This window comes from Curcuma longa, chromosome 6 (assembly GCF_044706935.1).
Source record: "Curcuma longa cultivar G26 ecotype Majalengka, Jawa Barat chromosome 6, ITB_CL_G26_1.1, whole genome shotgun sequence".
Lineage (NCBI taxonomy): Eukaryota > Viridiplantae > Streptophyta > Magnoliopsida > Zingiberales > Zingiberaceae > Curcuma > Curcuma longa.
Window position 1 is genome coordinate 7,613,777 of NC_133866.1, and position 23,192 is coordinate 7,636,968.

Below are 23,192 nucleotides of genomic sequence, written 5' to 3' on the forward strand. Positions count from 1 at the left end.
GCAAGAAAAGTTTGGAATACAAACCTAAATCTAAGGAGAGCATGTCCTCATACCATAGAGTTCCTAGATAGGTGAAAATTAACTCTAACAATAATCGTATAAGTAGAATTTCGCTTAAAGGAGAAGGGGTTGGCTCTTGGAGGTTTGAGGACAAAGTGTTGTTGCATTTCTAGACCAACAAGAGATTGTTCCAAACAACAAGAAAACATCCAAAGCAAAATCTCATTTGTAAAAGTGTTTTTACTTTTATTTGTATTTATATTCTTGTTGTATTATTGTATTCTTGTAAGAATAAGTTTGTGAGAGGCTTCTCCGCCTCCGAAGGTATCCAAAAAAGAGAAGTTCATAGTGGAGGTAGATAGCTTGGAGTGAACCCTTGAATTAGTCGCCTCAAGGAGGCGGATACCAAATAAAATCCTAGAGTTGTATATGTAGAGTCACGTTTGAATCAAGATTTTCGCTACGCATTCAAATGACGAGTATACGATCAAGACGAAAAGTGATTGGAGCTATTCACCTCCCCTCCCCTCTAGCTCGCATGGATCCTAACAGTTATCATATCAATACGGCTACAACTAAAATCGAATGCAATAGCAAACCAAAGGGTTGACCTAATTCAAGAGTCAATGTCATTACTTCCTTGTCGTCGGAGAGAATTCTTACAAGTGCAGTAGAGTCTTCTACAAGAATGAGCAACAATTGAAGTCCTCGTCTCAATGGGGAAAAGAAAATGAAAGAAGAAGAGTCAACAATTCAAAACATCATCCCCAATGGATTTTTACTTCCTCCTTTTATACCAAGTCTATCCTATAGGGATCATCCATTATAAAACTCATAACTTATTAACAGTCCATTAATGTTAATGAATTAGATTATTGGATCTACACATGCAATCCACATCCAATAATTATAACCCCTTCAATACAACAAATATTAGATCACTTAATAAGATTTAATCTTAATGACAATTATTGTATGTTGTTAATTCATGTATTAGTCTACCAAATGGAGGCTTAATCCTTCATGTGATTCTTGTGAAATAAATTTTTTAAGCCTTCCTAAAATCAAATCCCCCTCTTTTATGTGACATCAAAGGCATTTTCGTTTGTATGCAACTTCAATATACATAGCAAGCATGATAATAGCTCTACTTCGTGCTTTGTAAGAGTATACTAGTTCAACTCCTTGTGGATTGAATTACTACTTTGTTTGTTGCTTGTTTTAACATACAAATATTTGTCCATCTTATATTCCATAGTTAATAATAAAAAAAAAAGGGTCCATAATAAGCTCTTGACACTTCTTGCCATTATGTCACTTACAGTTTGGTGATCTCATTTGGTTAGTCATTAGTCATTAGGGTGAATATTGTCTTACTAATTATTTAACTATTTTATTATCTGCTCATTCAAATCCTCAAAAATAAGCTGCATATAATGAAATCAATCATAGCAATGCCCTTATTCAACATTTTGATATCTTGTTTTTTCTATGACATATATCTAGTACACAATCAAAAGGTGAAGGCCTTATAAGAGACCATAGGTATATAAACGACTAAAATACCTAAATTCGAGTAAGAGTTGAGGATAATACAAGAGACACATGCCCAACAATTCTAAAAGGCGCATGAGCATGATCTACATACATGATAAACATTCACAAAAGACATTGTAACAACTTTTTAATTTTTATATGACATTGATCAGTCTAATGGATTACTCTTCTAGCCTCACGACTTGATCTCACCCACAACAGCCATGAAAGGTGAAGATGGATTACTAGGTCTAGCTTAACCATGAATCCTTCATTAGAGTTTATTTCGATAGGAGCATTTAGAAAGAAACTAGAGAAGTGCATGGTTCCATACGATTTATTTAATGTTCAATAGTCATAAGATAATATGATGTTAGGGCACTAAATTATATTTTTCTTATTAATATATTACTTATTAATGAAATTATATAGAATATGATTGGAAAATTTTAGAAGTAGTTGTGACAACATCCAACAAAAAGTTTCGATTCCCCAAGGATAGGATGCCACACCAAACAATATCTATAATAAGAAGATTAAGAAATAATTTTTCATTCAATAATGCAAAATAAGTATACATAATATACTATTTTATAGATATCATGTTCTTACTAGCTACAAACTAAAAAGTATATCCCTAGAGCTTATTACAAAATACTAACACAAATTAAGTGTAACAAAAAAGATGAACCATAATGAGAAAGACAACACAATGACTAGAGGTAGTTTTAGTCAAATGTGATGTTAGATCTTGAAGGAGGTTGAAACAATTACAGCAATGACAGTTCTTGGCATCAAGAACAAGGAATTAACAACAATGGAACAGTTGAGAGGAAGAATTAATATCCAAAAGGAAGTGGAAGTTCGCGATCTCCGTTGAATCATAAACATTCTTAATTAGCTGAGAATCAAAAAGATATTGACTTTGAAAATAATCTTGAAGTAATCATACATGATATAATATTTTATAGAGATAGCAATACATAATTTTCACTGATGTTTTCTTCACTTTATAAGGACTTTGATGAAGGTATGCTTTATTGTTGTTATCCTACAAGACACAATAAATGTCATTAATGTTTACTTAATAAATTAAGAAAATATTTGAAGCAGATCCAATTAAAACAATATAACATTTTGTGCAAATCACAAGGAGAGTGCTCAATAATTTCTTCTCGTTACAATAATATATGATTAATAATGATAACTCGACACTATGTTTTAAAAACGAAAATATATATAATTGTTTTTTGAGGGCATTGCAGAGTACAAATATACAGATATTAATGGCCACAACTCAAAAACCACACAATCATCTTAGCATAAGAGATAAGACTCATGTTTTTACTTGTATAATAGAGCTATGCAACTAGCTGAATTTAGGATTGTAAATAAATTACATGTTCAGAGTAAGTTCAGTGTAACTCATCTTGATAAGAGTTTATTTTTATTTGTTCAATACACACAAGATCAATTAAATGAACAAACTTAAGTATAACTCGTTAAACTAAATGAAAAATTTTGAACACATTTGTGTTTAGCTCATTAATATTTATGAATACATATCATGTATTATTCGTGAACAAAGATTGTGAATCATATTCATCAATAAAACTCTTATCAACATAATAAATAAATAAATAAAATTTTAAAATAAATAAATAAATTTGTATTATCAAACTTAATAATCAATCAAACAAGCTTTAAAATATAAAAATTTCAAACATGCTTAAATTGAAATAACATGTAAACGAACTAAACTCAAGTCAAGCTTAAACCAAACTCAAACTTGTAAATAAAAAATCAAACCAAACTTAAATAACTATTTCAACGATTTAGTTTATTTTAGATTCAGCTCCACTTGATTCAATTAACATCTCAAAGAAACTTGAAGAGCTTTTTAGTTTAACAGCAAACACAACTAAATAGTAGCATATCGATTGGTTTATGCCACTATATATGTATATATGGAACTGCGTGTGTTTATAAATGAAAATGAAAAACGAGTACCTCTTTTTTATTCACAGTCAAGTCACAAATTCAACCAATGCAAGATCTTAATATGATATATCAAAAATCTATTAATAACTAAAATAGTTAATGTTACATGGCTGATGATCAGATCAAATTAATCTAGGAGCAAAGAAATGGCTTTGCTCAGTCTAGATTTTAATTAGAATGCCACCATTATCATCAGATAGGAAAGAGCAGAAAAGCCTTTCAGAGGTGAAATTGTTCCCGAGTACATGCCTAAACCTATTATATATCAACATAATTCCACAAAGGTAATGATGTTCTATACGATCGAAAGGGAAATTAAACTGCTGGACTCATTAATCAAGTTTCTTCAGTGTGAAATTGAAGCACAGATGAAAGGACAAAATGCAGTAGTTTTCATGGCATGCCAAATTAATACTTGAGCAGTAATGAGTTAAAACAGGCGGCCAACAAGAGGACATGCAAAAAACTTTGGAGAACGTTTCAAACTGGTTGTCGCCAACGTCTTTAGTGCAACTCAAAGGAATCTTTGAATGGAAACGTCCCCAAACACTTTGAAGCTAGCTAGAGTACCCACAAAAACATGGCACCATGGAGCGAGGGTTGAAGATTCCCTGGGAGATTGCTTCGAGAAAGTAAAATTAAGCTAGTGGTCATTCTGTACAAGACATGCACACGTGGGTTCACCATGCTTCATTTACTCCCCAAGAACCCTAGCTAGCTCCTGATGATCACCACTAATTGTAATCATTCCTCATTCCCCTTTTCATCCTCATGATTTCCATGATCCATGCTCAATGAATGAATCATGAATTATAGAAGAGAAGAAGCCCTCGATCTTCATGATGGTGCATCAGTTAATATTTAGATTGTAACAAACGACAGCAAGAAATGGTTTCATAGTAAACAACGATACAAAACAAGCAAGCAACATAGTCTTAGAAGGAGATCGATCGAGTACTAGACAATTAATTAGGAAAAAGGTTCGAGAAAGAAAAAAAAGAGAGAGAGAGAGAGAGGGAGGTCGAAATATTTAAAGATGGAGTAGTTGCACAAGTTAATTAAAGATAGCTTTGCAGCACCTTAATGATCAGAAGGGCGCCGGTCGGCCGGCGGGGGAGCCGGCCCAGCCATGCCCGTCTACCGGCGGCAACTGGTTCATGTTATTGAGTGGCAAATTGAACAATGGAAGCATTGACGACGGGTCCGGGAAGGGGTTTCCGCTGCTGCCGCCGCCGCCGACGTTGTTTCCCCCTCTCCTCCTCCTTGTTGCAGCATCGGTTCCTCCTCCTCCAGTGGCAGCCGTTCGTAGGCCACGTTGGTGAACGACGCGGCGATGACGATGACCGGCCCGGCGGCGAAGAGAGCCCCCACCACGTTCCCGCCCACCACCTGCCCCTGCCCGCCGGCAAGAAAGATGGAGAGGCTGGTGGCCCCGGGCGGCGCCGGCGGAGGGAGGAAAGATCCAGCCAGCGACAGGATCTCGAAGCGGCCCTGCAGCGTCACAACCCCGCCGGCGCCCGACGACGACGACGGCTGCCGGAGCGTCACGTTGGTGACGACCCCGCTGCCGCTGAGGACGCACACTCCCCTCTGCCGGCGGTGGGCGTAGGTGGCGATGCAGTCAAAGACGTCGCAGCCGGCGCCGACCTCCAGCATGTGGGCCCGCAGCACGTTGGCACTCTCCCTCGTGATGATCACCGGCGGTTTGGGCTTGTTCTTCGACCCCGGCGGCCTCCCCCTCGGCCTCCGCGACGCCAGGTCCCCGCCTTGCAGACCCGAGGGCGACCCGTCGCGCTCGCCGAATTGGCCCCCGCCGTCTCCGCCGTTAGCGCTGCCGTTGTTGTTGTCGTCGTCGGAGCCAGGGTTAGGGTGGTGATGCGCGAGGTGGAGGTCGGGGCGGTGGTGCAGGTGGTGAGCATACCTCGAAGCGGGGCTCAGATCCAAGCCGGCCATAACCTCATCCAACAAAAACCACCGTGAGAAAGGCAACACAAAAAAACAATCACACAAACAGCAGCTGCAGGCTCTTCTAATTTAAAAAACTACAAAAAAAAAGTTACGAAACCATATTTTTGAGGGATTGTTTAAGATCAAGGATGAGAAGAACATAAGTGGAGGACGAAGCATATGGAATTAAAAACGGTGATCTAAGTCGAGTGCAGAGAAAGGAAAGGATTTGGCAAGGGAAGGGAAGAGCCAGAGAAAGGAGAAAGGAGAAAGGAGAAATGAGAGAGAGAGAGAAGGTGGGGGAAGAGAGGTAGAAGGGGTTACCTAGGAGTTGAAGAAATCCATAAAATAATAGGAATAGGTAGAGAGATGAAGAGAGAAAAGGTCTCACTTGATATTTGATGTTGCATTGTGATGGCGATGCATATTTCTGATTTGTTAATTAATGTCTTAAACTAAGGTTAATTGTTAACCAAGGGTTTAGTGGTTGACCTAGGGTGTGCACAAAAGCAAAGCCAAAGCAAAACAAAACAAAACAAAGCTGGAGGCTGGAGCAAAGAAAGATGGCAGCTCACAGTATCTATGATATGAATATTATTAGTGGAGACCACAAATTGCCCAAGCTCCTCCTTCCTTCTCTTTTAGCTCAGCTTGGTTAATGCCTAATCACTAACCTAATAGCCACAGTTTATAAATTAATCTTCGGGTCCAAATCCAGCGAACCGGGGAATCTAAGGGAAACGGGCCGGCTCAGCTCGAGCAGAGCCGAGGAAGTCAAACCCATCCAACTACCCGCGTGGCTGTCGGTGGTGGGCCCCGCCGTTGCTGTCCTCGGGACCACCGTCAGCCCGCCACCTCCCGGTCTACCCGTAAAACCCGGTCAGGCCCCCACCACCGGCCACACCGCTGGTCCATTTACCCAACGCCGCCGCGGTTCTGGCTCCCCGGCCTGCCCGTTCTGCTTCCGCGGCGAGCTCCGCTCCCCCCGTCGTCTGCCCTAGATTCTGCCGATCGAACGTACGTGCAGCTCCTCCCACGTCAGGTACGCCCGTGATTACGTGTTGACGGACACCACGCAACGTGATTAGGTGTGGGATACGGAGACCTGCCACCGGGTGTTGACGTAGGAGCCTTTAACTTGGGGTGCGGTTAAGGGGGCGTTAGATTGCAGGGCGAGCCGGCGACGGATTAGCTGGCTGGCTAGCTCGAGATCTAACCCACGCATGCAGCCGCGCGCTGCATGCCGCCGCTTTGACCGGCTTCGGAGATGCCGATGCCGCAGGGCTAGCTCGTTGGCGCCTTATGGTGGAGGTGCCAATGCGCCGCTCATGGACGACGAGAGGTGACCTGCATTCTTTTGTCGCCTCTGCCTTTCAGAAAGTGATTAAGCATGGGATTAAATTAATCCCATGTCATAATCACCTCTGTCGCCACGCCTTTGGACATTATTAAAAAAGCCAGCCAATCAGATTAATTAATTAATTACAACCTCCATGGGCATTATCCAGCACTTGCTTTACTATTTGTTTACCAAGGGGAGTGAATTAGGGCATGTTGTACCTTGTGGGTCATTTTATAGTAGGAGACTGCTGAAACATAAAGAAGCATGTGACGATATTGATATAGATTTGAGTAATCTACTCAAATGAAATAAATGTTATATGTGTGATGACACAGTCGATATTTAATCAATTCTGTGTGTTCCATGAACGAATCAATGTATGCTCATTCATACACATACCTTGAATCTATATATATTTTGAATGGTAATAATAATAAAAAGTGTCCATAAACACACATGTAAATCTAGTTTAGATGAAAGTGAAATAACTCCACACCACCATAACAAATTATTCATGTGTTTTTGTTTTTCTTGCTTTTTACCAAAATGACCAACTATAAATAGTTGTTGAGCTGATCAGAGCTTTCATGGAAGGTCAACCAAAAAGATATATTTGATGGAAATGGTAGTTGATAGTAGAGTTAAGAGTTTCTTTCATAATTATGATCTATATATATAATTAATGTTCTTGTAGTGTTTTGCCAACGACTATTAATTGCATAATTTGACGCATAGGATTCTGTATTTTATATGTTTCAATCATTAGAACTTTTATTAGCTTTCAGGAAATTTAATACGGTGTAATTATTAACTAAAGCATATAATGTCGTCAATTGTTTTTATATATGTGTGGCTATGCTTTATTGGAAAGCATTTATATAACTAGTTATCATAGGGATCATCTAATGATCAGACTCAATGGGTTTCAATCATAAAAGTCATTAAAAAATATTCTATTAGACAGATAGAAGAATAATCTATGCATTTAATATATAAATTAATCACAATTAGGTGATGATCATATGAAAAGAAATTAATTAGCCATGGCATTTTCAACATTTAAATATGCAAATTACTGTTTCAAAAACTAGTTTATTGTAGGCACTCCAATTGAGAAAGTTTGGAACACAAACCAGAAAGTTTGACACACCAAACAAAAGGGAAGAATTAATTACGACTTCAAGTTGGATTTAATATTATCGCATGATCATATATAAAGTTCATTTTGGAGGTTATCAACGAAATTTGTACTGGCGATCGATTAAGAAATTGTGTGGATCTTGAATAAGAATTCAGTGAGATGTGGAAACCATCATTGTCAATGTGATCCTTTATCAAGAGCTAGCTTTTTTTTGTTAATTATTTTTATGTGAAAGGAGTCAAAGTAAGTAAGGTTAAACAATTAGGAAAATTAATGATAAATATTTGCTTGATTCATTGAGTTTTTCTTTTGTGTGTGTGTGTGGATAATTATAAAGAATGCATAATTTTATATTGTGATTCTTTAGTTGTATTGTGGCACAGAGAAGTAAAGGTGGCTAGTGCGCTACTACTTCCTCCAGCATTGATTCCAAAGTGGAGTAATTAGTTTAATGCTACATCAACTTTGGATAATTGAGTACTTAATGATGATTTATATGTACTCCCATTGCAGGGAAAGTTCCATCAGTGGCATGCATGCTTTCATTGTTAAGAAAATTAAAAGCTTTCAGCCATAATATATATATATATAATCAGATGAAGTAGGAGTTTATATATCTTAATTAACAAGTTAAATTCGATTAGTTTTCCATGTGTCAGTGTACTTGCTTTGTATGTTTTCAGTCTTATGATAGATTTCTCTATTCATACTTTTTTTTCTAAAAGAAAAAAATAAAAGCATAGCATTTTCTATCTTATACCTCTCTTTTTTTTCTCCTTTTCTTATGTTGTTATTAGAATTTTATATTGGAGCTAGTTAATCAATAAGATTCGATCATTTGAGTAAATTAGCTAAATCATCAAGTGAAAAGACCATGAACTAGATTTGGAGCTACATTACTTGGAGATTGTTGATTTGTGAAGGAGTATATTGCTCTATAGTGTTTAATCTTGGTGGATAGAACTCAATTTATTGAAAACAAAAGGAAATTAGGAGAAATTTCTAAAATTTTCTATTAACGAGCACTTCATTTTTTGTATTTTAATGTTGGTAATAGACTTGTCTGGTTTGAATATCTTATATGGTTCGGAAGGTACAAATCTTTGTAGTTTAATCTAGCAAAAATAAAGAGATCTAAGAAGAGGTGTTGAATGACGAAATCAATATATTTCTCAAATTATATGTAGAATGTATATGGCATAGTCAGAAGAAGAAGGTTGAATGGTTAAATATGTTAGGATCGGTGTAAGCTAAAGGGGAATGAATAGTTTCGATTGCGTTGAGTTAATTGCACGGTAAAAACTTAAACAAATTGATAACACAAAGGTTGATTTACTTGATTCACCGCCTCCCGAGGCGACTACGTTCAAGGTCTATTCCTAACAACTACTATTACTATCATTCTCTTTTTCAGATACTTTTCAGAGGTTAAAAAGTCTTTTATAATATATTTTTGAACAAGTAACACAAACACAAAAAAAATATACAAATAGAAATCAATAATGTAAATAAAATACGTTAAAACAATAAATCTTGCTTTTGATCGATCACTGTTGGTTGCTTTGAAATATCTCTTGTTAGTTCGAAAATACACCAACATTTCATCCTCAAACTCCCAAGAACCGACCGCTTCAATCTTCCTTAAAACCTTATTTTATAGGATTGTTGTCGAGCTAATTTTCGTTTATCAGTCAACTAATTAATCTTATCCATCAGTCTATTAATCCACTGTAGATTCGAATGTTACTTTGATCTATCATCTTAACGACTCCATCCATCATAGCATCAGTCAACTATTGCTTTTAATCAATTGACTAATAGCAATTAGTCAAATCAATTTGTTTCTATTCGGCTTTTGATCAATGTCAGTCAATTGGTATCCATCATCAATTGATTGAACCCGATCGATCGAATCTGTCAGTCGAATCGATTTGTTTCTATTCAATTCCTAATTGATATCAATCATCAGTAAACTGATACACGCATTTTGCAAACCCCTAAACTTGAATAGAAATCTTCTTTCTATTTTCAAAGCATCAGTCGATTGATACACTTGTATATTGTTGCCCTTATTTCAACCATATTAATGATCAAAATTGCATAGACTTCATCTACCCACGATTCTTATTTAGCTCGAGATAGAAAGTCCTGTTCCCTAGACTTTCGTGCTTGGAAACTCCATGTCTCCGCGTCTTTATTCGCCCTGCATTTGATCTCCTATAATCTGTGCCCAAGCTTTTTTCCTTACTAAGAATTCAGCTTTCAGCTTTCTTGGACTTCACCTCATTATATCTAGTCACCTGACCTACGAGGACTTTATATTTGCCTAACATCTAATCAATCTTGACCTGTCAAAACTTCATCATTGTCAAACATTCGATTTTCCTTAACCTGTTTAGACTTCTCGTTTCATGTCTAACATCTGGTCAATAATGACCTGTTAGGACTTTCAAACAATTAATTATTTGATCAACCGTGATCCACTTAGACTTCTCACCTTATGTCAACTCCTTATTAGACTTCCGACCGTTATGTGTCCGGTCCACTGTGATTTATTTGGACTTTTCACTATTAAGTATATGGTTAACCTTGACATACTTGACATCTCACTCAATCACCTAATATATTGATCAAACATTGAAACTCAACTTGAGTTTGATCAATCTTGACCAGAGATCGATCCTACCCAGTATCTTACACCAACAAAATGCACAATTTAAAAAATTTGCTAAATGCAATATTGTGCACTTGTGTGATTAATCAGATTGTACAAATGCAATAAAAACACAAGATATAATTTAGTTCATAGAGATTCCCTCTAGGCCATTGCCCTAATCTTGTCCAATGTGACACTCATAAGAATCAAAAACCCTAATTAAAGACCTAGCCCTAGGTCAACCCATCAAAAACCCTAGGTGACTTAATTCTTTATCATTCCTAAGGTTAGACATCTAGCAAGCCTACCTAAGTCCAATCTCACCTAAGTATTATAATGAAGCTTCCACTTAATAATTCTTGCTTGGAAGCTAAATTCTATAATTACATTCATAGATCTATCCAAAACAAACTTAAAAAATTACAATTCGAACACATGCATATTCATGTTCATATCCAACGTTAAGCTCAAACATAAATCCATGCTCAATACCTTAAGTATATAGTCCAAGTTTGATCATCTCAATCATTAAATATCAAATCAGAAATCTTGCACATTTCATACAAATTAAATGATCAACTATAAAGTCCTAACTTAAAGCAAATCTTGAAAGCACTATGGGTAGATCTAACCAGAAGGAAAAGACCAATGTCTCAACATCCTATAATCTAGACATTAATTAGGTTTCATGTATGAACAACAATTTGATGTAGAAGCTATCGATATGACTTCTTATATATCTTTCTATTCATCTAGCACGAACCCTTTTGATCATTCAACTTTTCAATCTCTGACGTCGAAACGGATTGCAACTCATACAATTTGGTTAACAAATACAAATGATATATGATGGAAGAAAACAATAGTTATTCCACTTCTTTGGTACATATACCTTAGCATTCTTAAGATTAATAATGGAAGGCATTACATAGAGAAAACTTAGGCAATTTAATTAGGGTAAAAAAGAAAAGATACAGACTTGTGTTTGCATGTACATTTGGCTTGATTATATTGGTCCATCTGACCTAATCAAGTAATGCAACTAACTAGGACCAATCAATCCACTTGTCCCACTTAGTTCATCTTGGTCAATTGACTCATCCAACCTGATTGGGTTTGGTCCATCTAATCAACCCACTAATTCGTTATCGACATGACCTGCTCATTTGACCTATTTGGTTCAATCAACATATACTTGACTAATTCACCTAGCCTTTTGGGACCACCAGTCCAACCTAGCTAGCATGTCTAATCTATTTGATCCATCATACCTAATTGATCTATTTAACCAAATTGACTCATTTAGTCAAATTGATCCAATCAACTATCTGAATCTCAGCTCATTTTATCCATCTAATTCGTCTTGTCATCTCATCCATCTAACTTAATTATTTGGCTTGTTGAATTTGCTTGTCCTACCTAGTTTGTCTTGTTTGCTCATCCCATTTGCGTTTGGCCACCCACTTGATTTACATGTCTCATCTAACACATTTAACTCAACGATTCTTCTTTGCTAGCCCATATAGTCTAACTATATAACTTGCTCGGCCTAACCTACGTGTCATAGCTTGATTGCCCCACTTGGTTCATACGACCCAATCCACTCGATCAATCTCATCAAATTGACCACAATTAGCATAATCAACCCACTATGTTAGGACACGTGCAAGCTAGAGGGGAGATAAATAATTTCGATCTTTTCATCTTGATTTCATGCTCGTTTTGAAAAGGTTAACATGCAATGAAAATAAAATACATAATAAAAGAAAACACAAGCATAAGATAAATCGATTTACTTGGTTCACCGTTTCCCAAATGTTAGGACTCGTGCGAGCTAAAGGGGATGGATAGCATCGATCGTTTTCGTGTGCTCATCTACAATTCTTAGTACACAATGGAAACACAATAATACAAAGCACGAGAAAACACAAGCATTATACAAACTGATTTATTTGGTTCATCGATATCACCTCTCAAGGCGACTACATCCAAAATCTAGTCCTAGCGAACTATTATTATTGGGATACAATTAAAGTCAAAATGAAAGATATCTCCATTAGTATAAGGTCTTTTGGGTTGAGCCCAAAAATAAAATCATGAGGTTTAGGCTGAAAGTGGACAATATCATACTATTGTGGAGATATATATGGATTTCATCGAATCTAACAGTGGCATCAAAAAAAATAAAGGATAATGGTTGAGGGACTCCCAGCAAGGGTTATAAGATGGAAGATATCTCCATTGGTATGAGGCCTTTTAGGTTGAGTCCAACTTGAAAAACCATGAGGGCTCAGTCCAAAATAGACAATATTATACCATTGTAGAGATATATGTGAATTCCATTTATTCTAACAATTCTCACTATCATTCTCCTTCTCAGATACCTTCCGAAGGCAAAGAAGCCTCTTACAACTTAATTTCACAACAAACACAAGCAATACAAGTATATAAATACAAATGCAGAACGAAAATAATTTTACATAATGATATTGGCTTTGCTTGCTCTTTTGTCACTTTGGAATGCCTCTTAGTGATAGGAAATGCATCACTTCATCTTCAACCTCTCAAGAACTGACATCCAAAATCTACTCGAGACCCCTTCTTTTATAGCCCTCAAGTCGGGGCTGATTTTCGTCTATTAATCAACTAAGCTTACCTGTTAGCTGACTGATCCACTATAGATTTAAACGTTGTTCTGATCTATTAGCTCAACGACTCCATCTACCTCAACATCAATCGACTGTCCATCACCATTAGTCAATTGATTTCTAATCAGTCGAATCTCATAGTCAAGTTCTGAACTTTTTATTTGCTCAAACAATGACATCAATCAACTGATCATAATCAGATGAGTTTTTTAATCAAGTTTTGAAGCTTCTGTATACTACTATAGTGTCCATCAATTGACTGATTAAATCCATCAGTTGATTGTACTATAGCAACACTATAGTAAAATATTGTAGCAACACTATAGCAAAATATTGTAGCAATACTATATCAAAATATTGTAGCAAATACTGTCACAATCACTATAACAACCATATTTTTTAAGATTTTGGGATTTTATGTCATGCCCCGGAGGTATTGTTCCCGCACATCAGGAGGTACCTCACTTAATGACGATTTAATAAAAAGGACCAATACCAATATATATATATATATATATATATATATATATATATATATATATATATATATATATATATATATATATATATATATATAGTATAAAAGAACCATCCATATTGTATTAGACAGAATAACCAAAACCTTCACCTATATCGACATAAAATACTCTTAAACAAAATAAACCAAACTGACAAACCGTACGTCAATGTCTCTGAGCGACGCTAAAGAAAACTCACTGAACCAAGGTAGTATCGAATCTGTATCTGCAAAATTGGAGGCCAAAGAATGTAGACAGTTAGCCAAAGGCTAAGTGGGTAATCAGAAAAGATGTGCATAAATTTAATATTATTTAAGAAGCCAAAGAAACAAAGCAGATCATAATTTATTATCTCAACCATAAGTTCTTCACCAAGTTCTCCGTGTATACATAATATAAATACATATGTACGTACCATTATCTTCTGTTATCCTTGTCTGGAATCAAATCACATTTTTGTTTATGTATGAATTTTGTTTCTCAACTTGATTATCATTTATTATCATCAATTGTAATAAATTATCTCAATCTTTGTTGTTTAATCCAACTATAGATTATCTCAACTCAATTATGATCAAGTTATATATATATATATATATATATATATCATCATCATCATCAGTCTAATCTCAACATGATTAAAATTAGTGTCAACATTTTATATAATCAATCAGGAGTCAACATCATCAGAGAATAATAATAACTCATATATAGACTAATAGCCTATAGTCTCCTCATAATCTATTGTCGCATACGTTATCTAACGTACGGGCTAATAACCCTCACAGGTGGAAGACAAGATAAACATTGACTGCGACCTCTGCTCTACCACAATAATATGTGGGCGATCAAGTGCTCGGGACTGAGGGCTGCATCACGCCACCACTACCCAAGTGTACAGTTCCTAGACCGAGGGTTACATCACGTCACCACTCCTCAAGTGTACGGTCCCTGGACCGAGGGCTACATCACGCCATCACTCCTCAGGTGTACGGTCCAGTACTCTAGTAAAACTCTAATATAAAAACTAGGCTCATAGTTAACACCTTTTTTATTTATTATTTTCTTTATCTCATTTCACGTTATAGTTTTTTCATCAATTATCATAATTGTTACCTTCTCAATATGTATTTTCTCGGTTGGTCTAAACAACCAACTCAAGTCAAATTAAAGCTTATCCATTTATTCAGGTATTATCATAAGGTTGACATGTAAAGGATAACTATTAACAGGTAAAGGTTAAGTATCAACAGGAGATGAAATATTAACAGTGAAGAATATAACAGATCAAGCAATGCAAAGATATGTATCAACGGTAGAGTAAGTCAGAATATCCATTTAAATTTTGAAAACACTCTTTCCCATTTTAATTCTCTAGACGAACTCATGTGTGAATAGGAAAATTAATCAATTGATTACCCTTTAATGATTTAATTAATTTAACCCTGTTTCAATATTTTAAAAATTCCCCTTTTGAACCAACAACAACAACAACAACAACCAAGCCTTATCCCACTAAGTGGGGTCGGCTATATGGATCCTTTTACGCCATTGAGCTCTATCTCCTATTATATCATCATTTATATTTAAATAAATTTTATCTTATTTTATTGTTGCTAACCAAGTCTTTTTTGGTCTACCTCGCCCTCGTTTGATATGCGTATTTGTCATAGTTTCACACCGCCTAACTGGAGCATTTATCGGTCGTCTAAGTACATGTCCGTACCACCTTAAACGTGTCTCACGGAGTTTTTCCTCAATAGATGCAACTCCAACTTTCTCTCTAATGCTCTCATTTCTTATTCTGTCCATCTTCGTATGTCCACACATCCATCTTAACATCCTCATCTCCGCAACTCTCATCTTTTGCTCATGTGCTCGAGTCATAGCCCAACATTCAGTGCCATATAACATGGCAGGTCTAACTGTCGTTTTATAGAACTTTCCTTTAAGTTTTAGAGGCACTTTACGATCACAAAAAACACCTGATGCTCTCCTCCACTTCAACCATCCTGTTTGTATTCTATGTAAGACATCTCTCTCAATCCCTCCATCGGCTTGCAAAAATGATCCTAAATATTTAAAACTCTCAGTTCGAGACAACTCATCATCTCCTATTTTAATACTTGTCTCATTACGTTCAATATTGCTAAACTTAAATTCCATATATTCTGTCTTTACTCTACTAAGCCTAAAACCTTTTTCTTCTAGTGTTTCTCGCCAAGATTCTAATTTAGCATTTACTCCCTCACGTGTCTCATCTACCAATACAATATCATCTGCAAACAACATACACCATGGTACGGTATCTTGAATGTGTCCAGTAAGTTCATCCATGATTAGTGTAAAAAGATAAGGACTTAGAGCTGACCCTTGATGTAACCCTATCTTTATTAGAAATGCTTCAGTTAATCCGCCTGAAGTCTTCACTCTAGTCGTTACTTCCTCATACATATCCTTAATTAGGTCAATATATACTACGCTAACACCCCTCTTTTCTAGAATTCTCCATATAATTTCCCTTGGGATAGACCCGACCACGGGCCGGGTCCAAACCAGACCCGGCCCGGAACCGGCCCGGGTCAACGGGCCCGGGTCAACGGGCCCGGTTAACCGTTGACCCGGTTAGCCGAGCCAAACCGTAACCGGCCCGGCATGCCGGGCCAGGCCGGTTAAGGTTCAGCCCATTTGGAACCGGCGAACCGCCGGTTAACCGGCAGGTTGAACCGCCGATTTGGTTTTTTTAATTTTATAATTTTTAAATACATTTTTATATAAAATATATTTATTTAATTCAATTAGGCATTGTTAGGAATCAAACCGGAGACATTCTGAAACACAAACACATATACTTACCACTGTTCTACAACACTTTTTGTTATAAGATTAATATAATTATATATATACTATATTTATATTTATTTAATTCATTTTTAATACGCCATTGATGGGGAACCATTCTCACCAGTCAAAGACGTAGACACTCACCATTTACCCCTAATAACTTTTATACATAATTTCAATACGATATTATATATAATATAGTTCCATTTACCCCCAATGACTTTTATACATAATTTCAATACGATATTATATATAATATAGTTATATATTTATTTCAATATATATTATAATACACGATTGGTGGCGATCGAACCCGAGAGTTCTGTATGAAAAATGGATACAGAGACCACTATACTTCTCTGACGTGAGAGAAAGGAATACGCACCACTAAACTACATCAATTTTTCTCTCTTTTTCAATATTTCTTTTATATACATTTTAAATTTTTAATATAATAATCTCGAACCGTGGCGAACCGTCGCGAACCGTGAACCGAACCGTGAACCGGCGGTTCCGAACCGTGAACCGTAACCATCTTGAGCGGTTAAGGTTAAGGGTCGACCTGCCATGAACCGTCGAACCGGCGGTTCTGAACCGTCGAACCGGCGGTTCTGAACCGTGGTCGGGTCTGCCTTGGGACTCTATCATAAGCTTTCTCTAAATCAACAAATATCATATGTAGATCTTGCTTTTGCCCCCGATATTTTTCAATTAGTTGCCTGAGAAGATGTATAGCTTCTATTGTTGACCTACCAGGCATAAACCCAAATTGATTTTCGGTGATCATAGTCTCTTTCCTTAATCGTTTTTCTATTACTCTTTCCCAAAGTTTCATGGTATGACTCATTAATTTAGTGCCCCTATAATTTGCACAATTTTGTACGTCCCTCTTATTCTTATATAAGGGAATTAGAGTACTTACTCTCCATTGATCTGACATTTTCTTTGTTTTCAATATCATGTTAAATAATTTTGTAAGTCATTCAATACCTTGTTTCCCTAGGCACTTCCATACCTCTATCGGGATATCATCTGGTCCAACGACTTTTCCATTTTTCATTCCGTTTAAAACTTGTTCTACTTCTGAAATTTGAATTCTACGGTAAAAATTTAAATTTCTATACTCATTTGACCTGCTTAAATTACCTAAGTTAAGTTGATCACCTACACCTTCATTAAAAAGTTGATGAAAATACCTCTTCCACCGCTCTTTTATTTCTCCATCATTTACTAATACCCTATTGCATTCATCTTTAATACATCTTATTTGGCTAATATTTTTTGTCTTCCTCTCTCTCACTTTAGCTATTTTATAAATGTCTTTTTCTCCTTCTTTTGTATCCAATTTTTGATATAACTGCTCAAAAGTTGTATTTTTAGCTTCATTCACTGCTTTTTTAGCCTCTTTCTTAGCTAATGTATATTTTTTTAAATTTTCTTCATTCTTGCAAATATATAATTTCTTATAGGCTATTCGTTTTTCCTTCACTTTTTTCTGTACTTTCTCATTCCACCAGCAAGATTCTTTACTTGGTGGTACATGCCCCTTTGACTCGCCGAGTATACTCTTGGCTATTATTTTCAACTTTGATACCATTTTATCCCATGTCGTAGTAGGGTCACCGTATACTTCACCTAATACTTGTCCTTCTACCTTCTCCTTAAATATGTTTTGTTTCTCATCCTTAAACTTCCACCACTTAATTCTAGGAGTAGTGGATATTTTCTTTTTATGGATATTATGGTTAAGACGTATATCCAATACTACTAACCTATGTTGGGTAGTTAAACTTTCTCCAGGAATGACCTTACAATCTTTACAAATCTTTCTATCCCTCTTCCTAACCATAAGAAAGTCAATTTGTGATTTATTATTCCCGCTTTTAAATGTGATCAAGTGTTCTTCTCTTTTCTTAAAAAACGTATTAGCTAGTATAAGATCATATGCTATCGCAAAATCCAGTATAGTTTTACCTTCCTCATTTCTTGTTCCAAACCCATAATCTTCATGCACCCTCTCATATTCCTCATTTTTCACTCCAACATGTCCATTTAGATCACCTCCTATTAAAATCATTTCATTTGATGGAATATTTTGTAATACTTCATCTAGGTCATCCCAAAACCTTGATTTGGTATTTTCATCTAATCCTGCTTGAGGTGCATATACACTAATTACATTTATAGTGTCTTTCTCCACTACTATTTTGAGAGCTATAATTCTATCCCCCTTTCTATTTACTCCTACAACTTCATCCTTTAACGAACTATCTACAATAACACCAACTCCATTTCTTGTTTTACTCTTCCCTGTGTACCATAACTTATAACCCGAGTTCTCTATCAACTTTACCTTTTCGCCTATCCATTTTGTCTCTTGTACACACAAAATACTAATTCTTCTCCTAATCATCGTATCTACTACCTCCATTGTTTTACCAGTAAGGGTTCCTATATTCCATGTTCCAAATCTTAGACTATTAATTTTCCTATAATTTTTATTCTTACCCAACCTATGGTGTGAGAATTTTTGCTCATTTAACACTACACCCAAGTTCTCATGGAGATGTAGCGGTCCTTGCCAAGACGTTACAGTCGGACCCTGCAACGCGTTCCTTCCGGGGAACATCCTAGCATTAACACAATAGTTTAATGGATTCATTCATGAGTGTTTGCCTTAGTTTAACGCTGGCTGGCAACCTAACGCAACCCTCCTCCTTTATCCGGGCTTGGGACCGACAATGATAAGGTAAACTTATCACAGGCGGAGTTATTCCCCTTTTGAAACCATTATAATATATATAATATATATCAATTTAATTTATCTATTCATGCACAGGAAAATATATGAGTCCAAGGAAAAATATAATGTACCCACTTGATTGACGAATCGTTGCAATAAGAACCCTAAAAATCCTCCGTGTATAGCAGGGTTAAGGTCCTAGCAGTAGCAATGGATGAGGAAGGGTCGCGATAGGGTTCATCAAAGATGCAGAGTTGCGTAGGGTTGTGGCTGAGAAGATGGTCGTGGTCCGCGGATAGGTTTCGGCGGAGGAATTGGGTTTCGATCGAGGATTGGTTTTGCAGGTGGTGCGCCCTGACTGCAATGGGAATTAAGCGGTGGCAGGGTGGTGGCAAGGCAGCGTCTCCACGCGGTGCCGGCGGCTAACTCAGGTAGCATCGACAGTGTTAGTACCGATAAAATCAAAATATCTCCACAATGGTATATGATATTGTCCACTTTGGGCCTAAGCCCTCATGGCTTTGTTCTTGAGCTCTCCCCAAAAGGTCTCATACCAATGGAGATATTTTCCATCCTTTTAACCCCATGATCTTTTCCATGTACTTTAGATGTGTGACTATGTTTACACTCTTGCAACCCAACAATCCCCTCCTCAAACAAAGGACCACAGGCCCCCCCAACATCGTTTTGATGTCTGAATCCTCGACCCACCAGGACTTTTTGCCCCTCAGTCCACCCGACCTACTAGGACTTCCCACCTAGCCGCAGCTAAGACTTTTTGCCCCTCGGTCCACCCGACCTACTAGGACTTCCCACCTAGTCGCAACTAGGACTTTGTACCCCTCGATCCACCCGACCTATTAGGACTTCTAACATGGTGTCTGGTCGGAGCACCCACTTTCTTTGTTTAAGGTTCAAACCACATGGTTAGATCTGGATCATGGCTCATCCGGTGGTTAGTCCGGTGAAAAGCAACCTCGCTCTGATACCACTTGTTAATATCGATGGAATCAAAATATCTCCACAATGGTATGATATTGTCCATTTTGGGTCTAACCCTCATGGCTTTGTTCTTGGGCTCTACCCAAAAGGTCTCATATCAATGGAGATACTTTCCATCCTTTTAACCCCATGATCTTTTCCATGTACTTTAGATGTGGGACTATGTTTGCACCCTTGCAACCCAACAGGCAGAGCAGAGGGAAGCGGTGGCGGGCTGCTCGACGACGGGGGTGGCTAGGGTTTTCTTGTTGCATGACATTCAATCAAACTTGACTTGTTGGGACTTTCTCATCGCCTTACATCTAGTTAACATTGACCTACCAAGACTTCCTCGTCTCGTGTCAACTCCATGTTGGACTTTTGACCGCCAAATGTCCAATCAATCGTGATCCATTTGGACTTTTCTCTTACTAATTATCTGTTAGACTTTCAATCACCAGGTGTCCGATCAATTGTGATCCACTTGGACTTTTCTCTCGTGCCAACTCCTTGTTGGACTTACAACCATCAAGTATCCAGTTAACCATGACCCACTTGAACTTTTTATATCTCATCAAGTATTCGATTAACCTTGATCTACTTGACTTTTCATTCAACTAACTTAACATATTGATCGACTATCAAATATCCAGTCAAACTAATTTAACATTGATCAACTATCAAGTATTCGGTCAACCTTGACCTATTTGACATCTCGACCAATTAACATATTGATCAAATATCGAAATCTCAACTCGAGTCAACTCAAATTTGATCAACTTGGTCAACCTTGACTAGGGGCCGATTGATTTTCAATCATCAAGTGTCTGGCCAACCGTGACCCACTTGAACTTGTTCATCATTAAATATTCAGTTAATCTTGACCTATTTAACTTTTCGCTCGACCAACTAACATATTAATTGATTGTCAAGTATCCGATCAACTTTAACCTACTTGACGTCTCAATCGATCAACTAATATATTGATCAAATATCGAAATCTAATTTGAGTCAACTCAAATTTAGTCAACCTGATTAACTTTAATCCGAGATCAATTGCACCAATATATTCTACTTGACTTAATTAATTAATTTTTGCAACTCAACCGGTCTAATTGATTCGTCTATATAACTTAGGCAAATACATTATAAATTGAAGAATAGAATAGGACAACCACGCTAGACTAACTAGGATAAAGAATAATATACGTAAGAAATAAAAAATTATAAAATAAAATAAGAAATAATTATTTTCTACAAATTGAAATTAATAACTTTATAAATCAATTGATGTATATTGTTATCAAAATGTAGCAATAGTTGTTTAATGAAAATTCACAATTAACATTGCAATCTAATAGCTATTCCTATAAAAGAATCAGTGCAGTGCAACCCACAATTAATCAGAAAACCCAAACTCACCAACTCAATTCTTCTCTGAATCATAACCCAATTTCTGCTGTCCTAGTAACAAGGAACAAGACATTTGTCATCGCTGAATTGCCTAAATAGAAATCCATATTATATGTATAGCCCAAACGCAGCTCTATAATTAATATCATTACCAATGCATGTGTTTTGCAAGTTCATACATGCAAATTAAGAATTAAAACTGTCTTAATTAACTGATGGACTTTGTGCAGATATATTGTTTGAAACATGCATTTTGCAGTTCGTTCAGGATTGAAACTAGTGCATCAGAGATCAGCAACCCTTTGTCTTCACTCTTCAGCCTAATCTCAGTAGCAAGAACCAAACTGAACACCCTAGTTTTTTTCTTTTCTTTTCTTTTGGTGCAAAGGATGATCATATATAAGATAGTGAAATTCTCAAACAGCTCGTACAACATAACATAATATGTGAATCATATCTGACACTAAACTTGTTGTTGGAGGCATATATATAGTTGGAATACCGCCATTGCCATGATAACACCACTTCTATAACAACTTAGCAAGATCCTTCTGATCAGAATGACAAATATATATGGGAGATGAAGGATTACTTGCTGCAATAACTCTCTTTTTCTTTTATAGCAGAAAAAAAGCTAATTAATCATTGAGCAAAACAAATATTTAAGTCACTCCACTTTGGAGGAAAACTATGTAATTCGATGGTCAAAAACACGAAGCTTTCTTTGTGCTAGAAACGAGTGGTGGGAAAATCAATTAATTACAAATTGAAGCCTCTCGCAAGAGCTTCATAGATCAATTTAATTTAATGGTTATGTTCATATTCTGGAAACAGCCTCTTGCCAAAGGCAAGATAAGGCTGCGTACAATGATTACTTTTCCGGATCCCGCATAACGGGAAGCTTCGTGCACCGGGCTCTGGTTATGTTCATATTCTTTATCGTTTAGCCAACTGAAAATTTGATAAAATTTTACTTTTCTCCTATAATTTATTCTTTTTTATATGCCCTTAAAAAATTAAAATCAAGCAAATTACTTTTTTCTTATCACATGGATGCCATATTAATTAAATCTCACGGGAGAGGTAATAGACGGCTGCGATGAGACGATCCGCGAGGAGGATCACGTGGCGACGAAGGCGCGTGCATTCACGTGGAGGAAATGACCCGGGCAACGAGATATTCCACGTGCCGGCGCGCGCGCGACAGCCATTAACGCACGCGCACGCAATTCCACGACTCTGCGCGAGCGTTGGCACCCACTGGCCTCCATTATTCTTGTGGGCCACCATCCGATCCTCCCACGTGGAGGCGGCCTGATCCAAGTGAAAACCATCCTGTAACTTCTAACCCTAATCGACCTGATTAAGCCCGTTAATTAATCTAATCTAATAGGCCTTGTTACATTAATTATGGACGATGCA

General features: G+C 36.8%; 1 pseudogene; it reads right to left on the reverse strand.

Moving 5' to 3' along the window:
* Positions 1–4,173: 4,173 nt before the first annotated feature.
* On the reverse strand, positions 4,174–5,823 carry LOC141830618 (AT-hook motif nuclear-localized protein 23-like; annotated as a pseudogene).
* Positions 5,824–23,192: the final 17,369 nt, after the last annotated feature.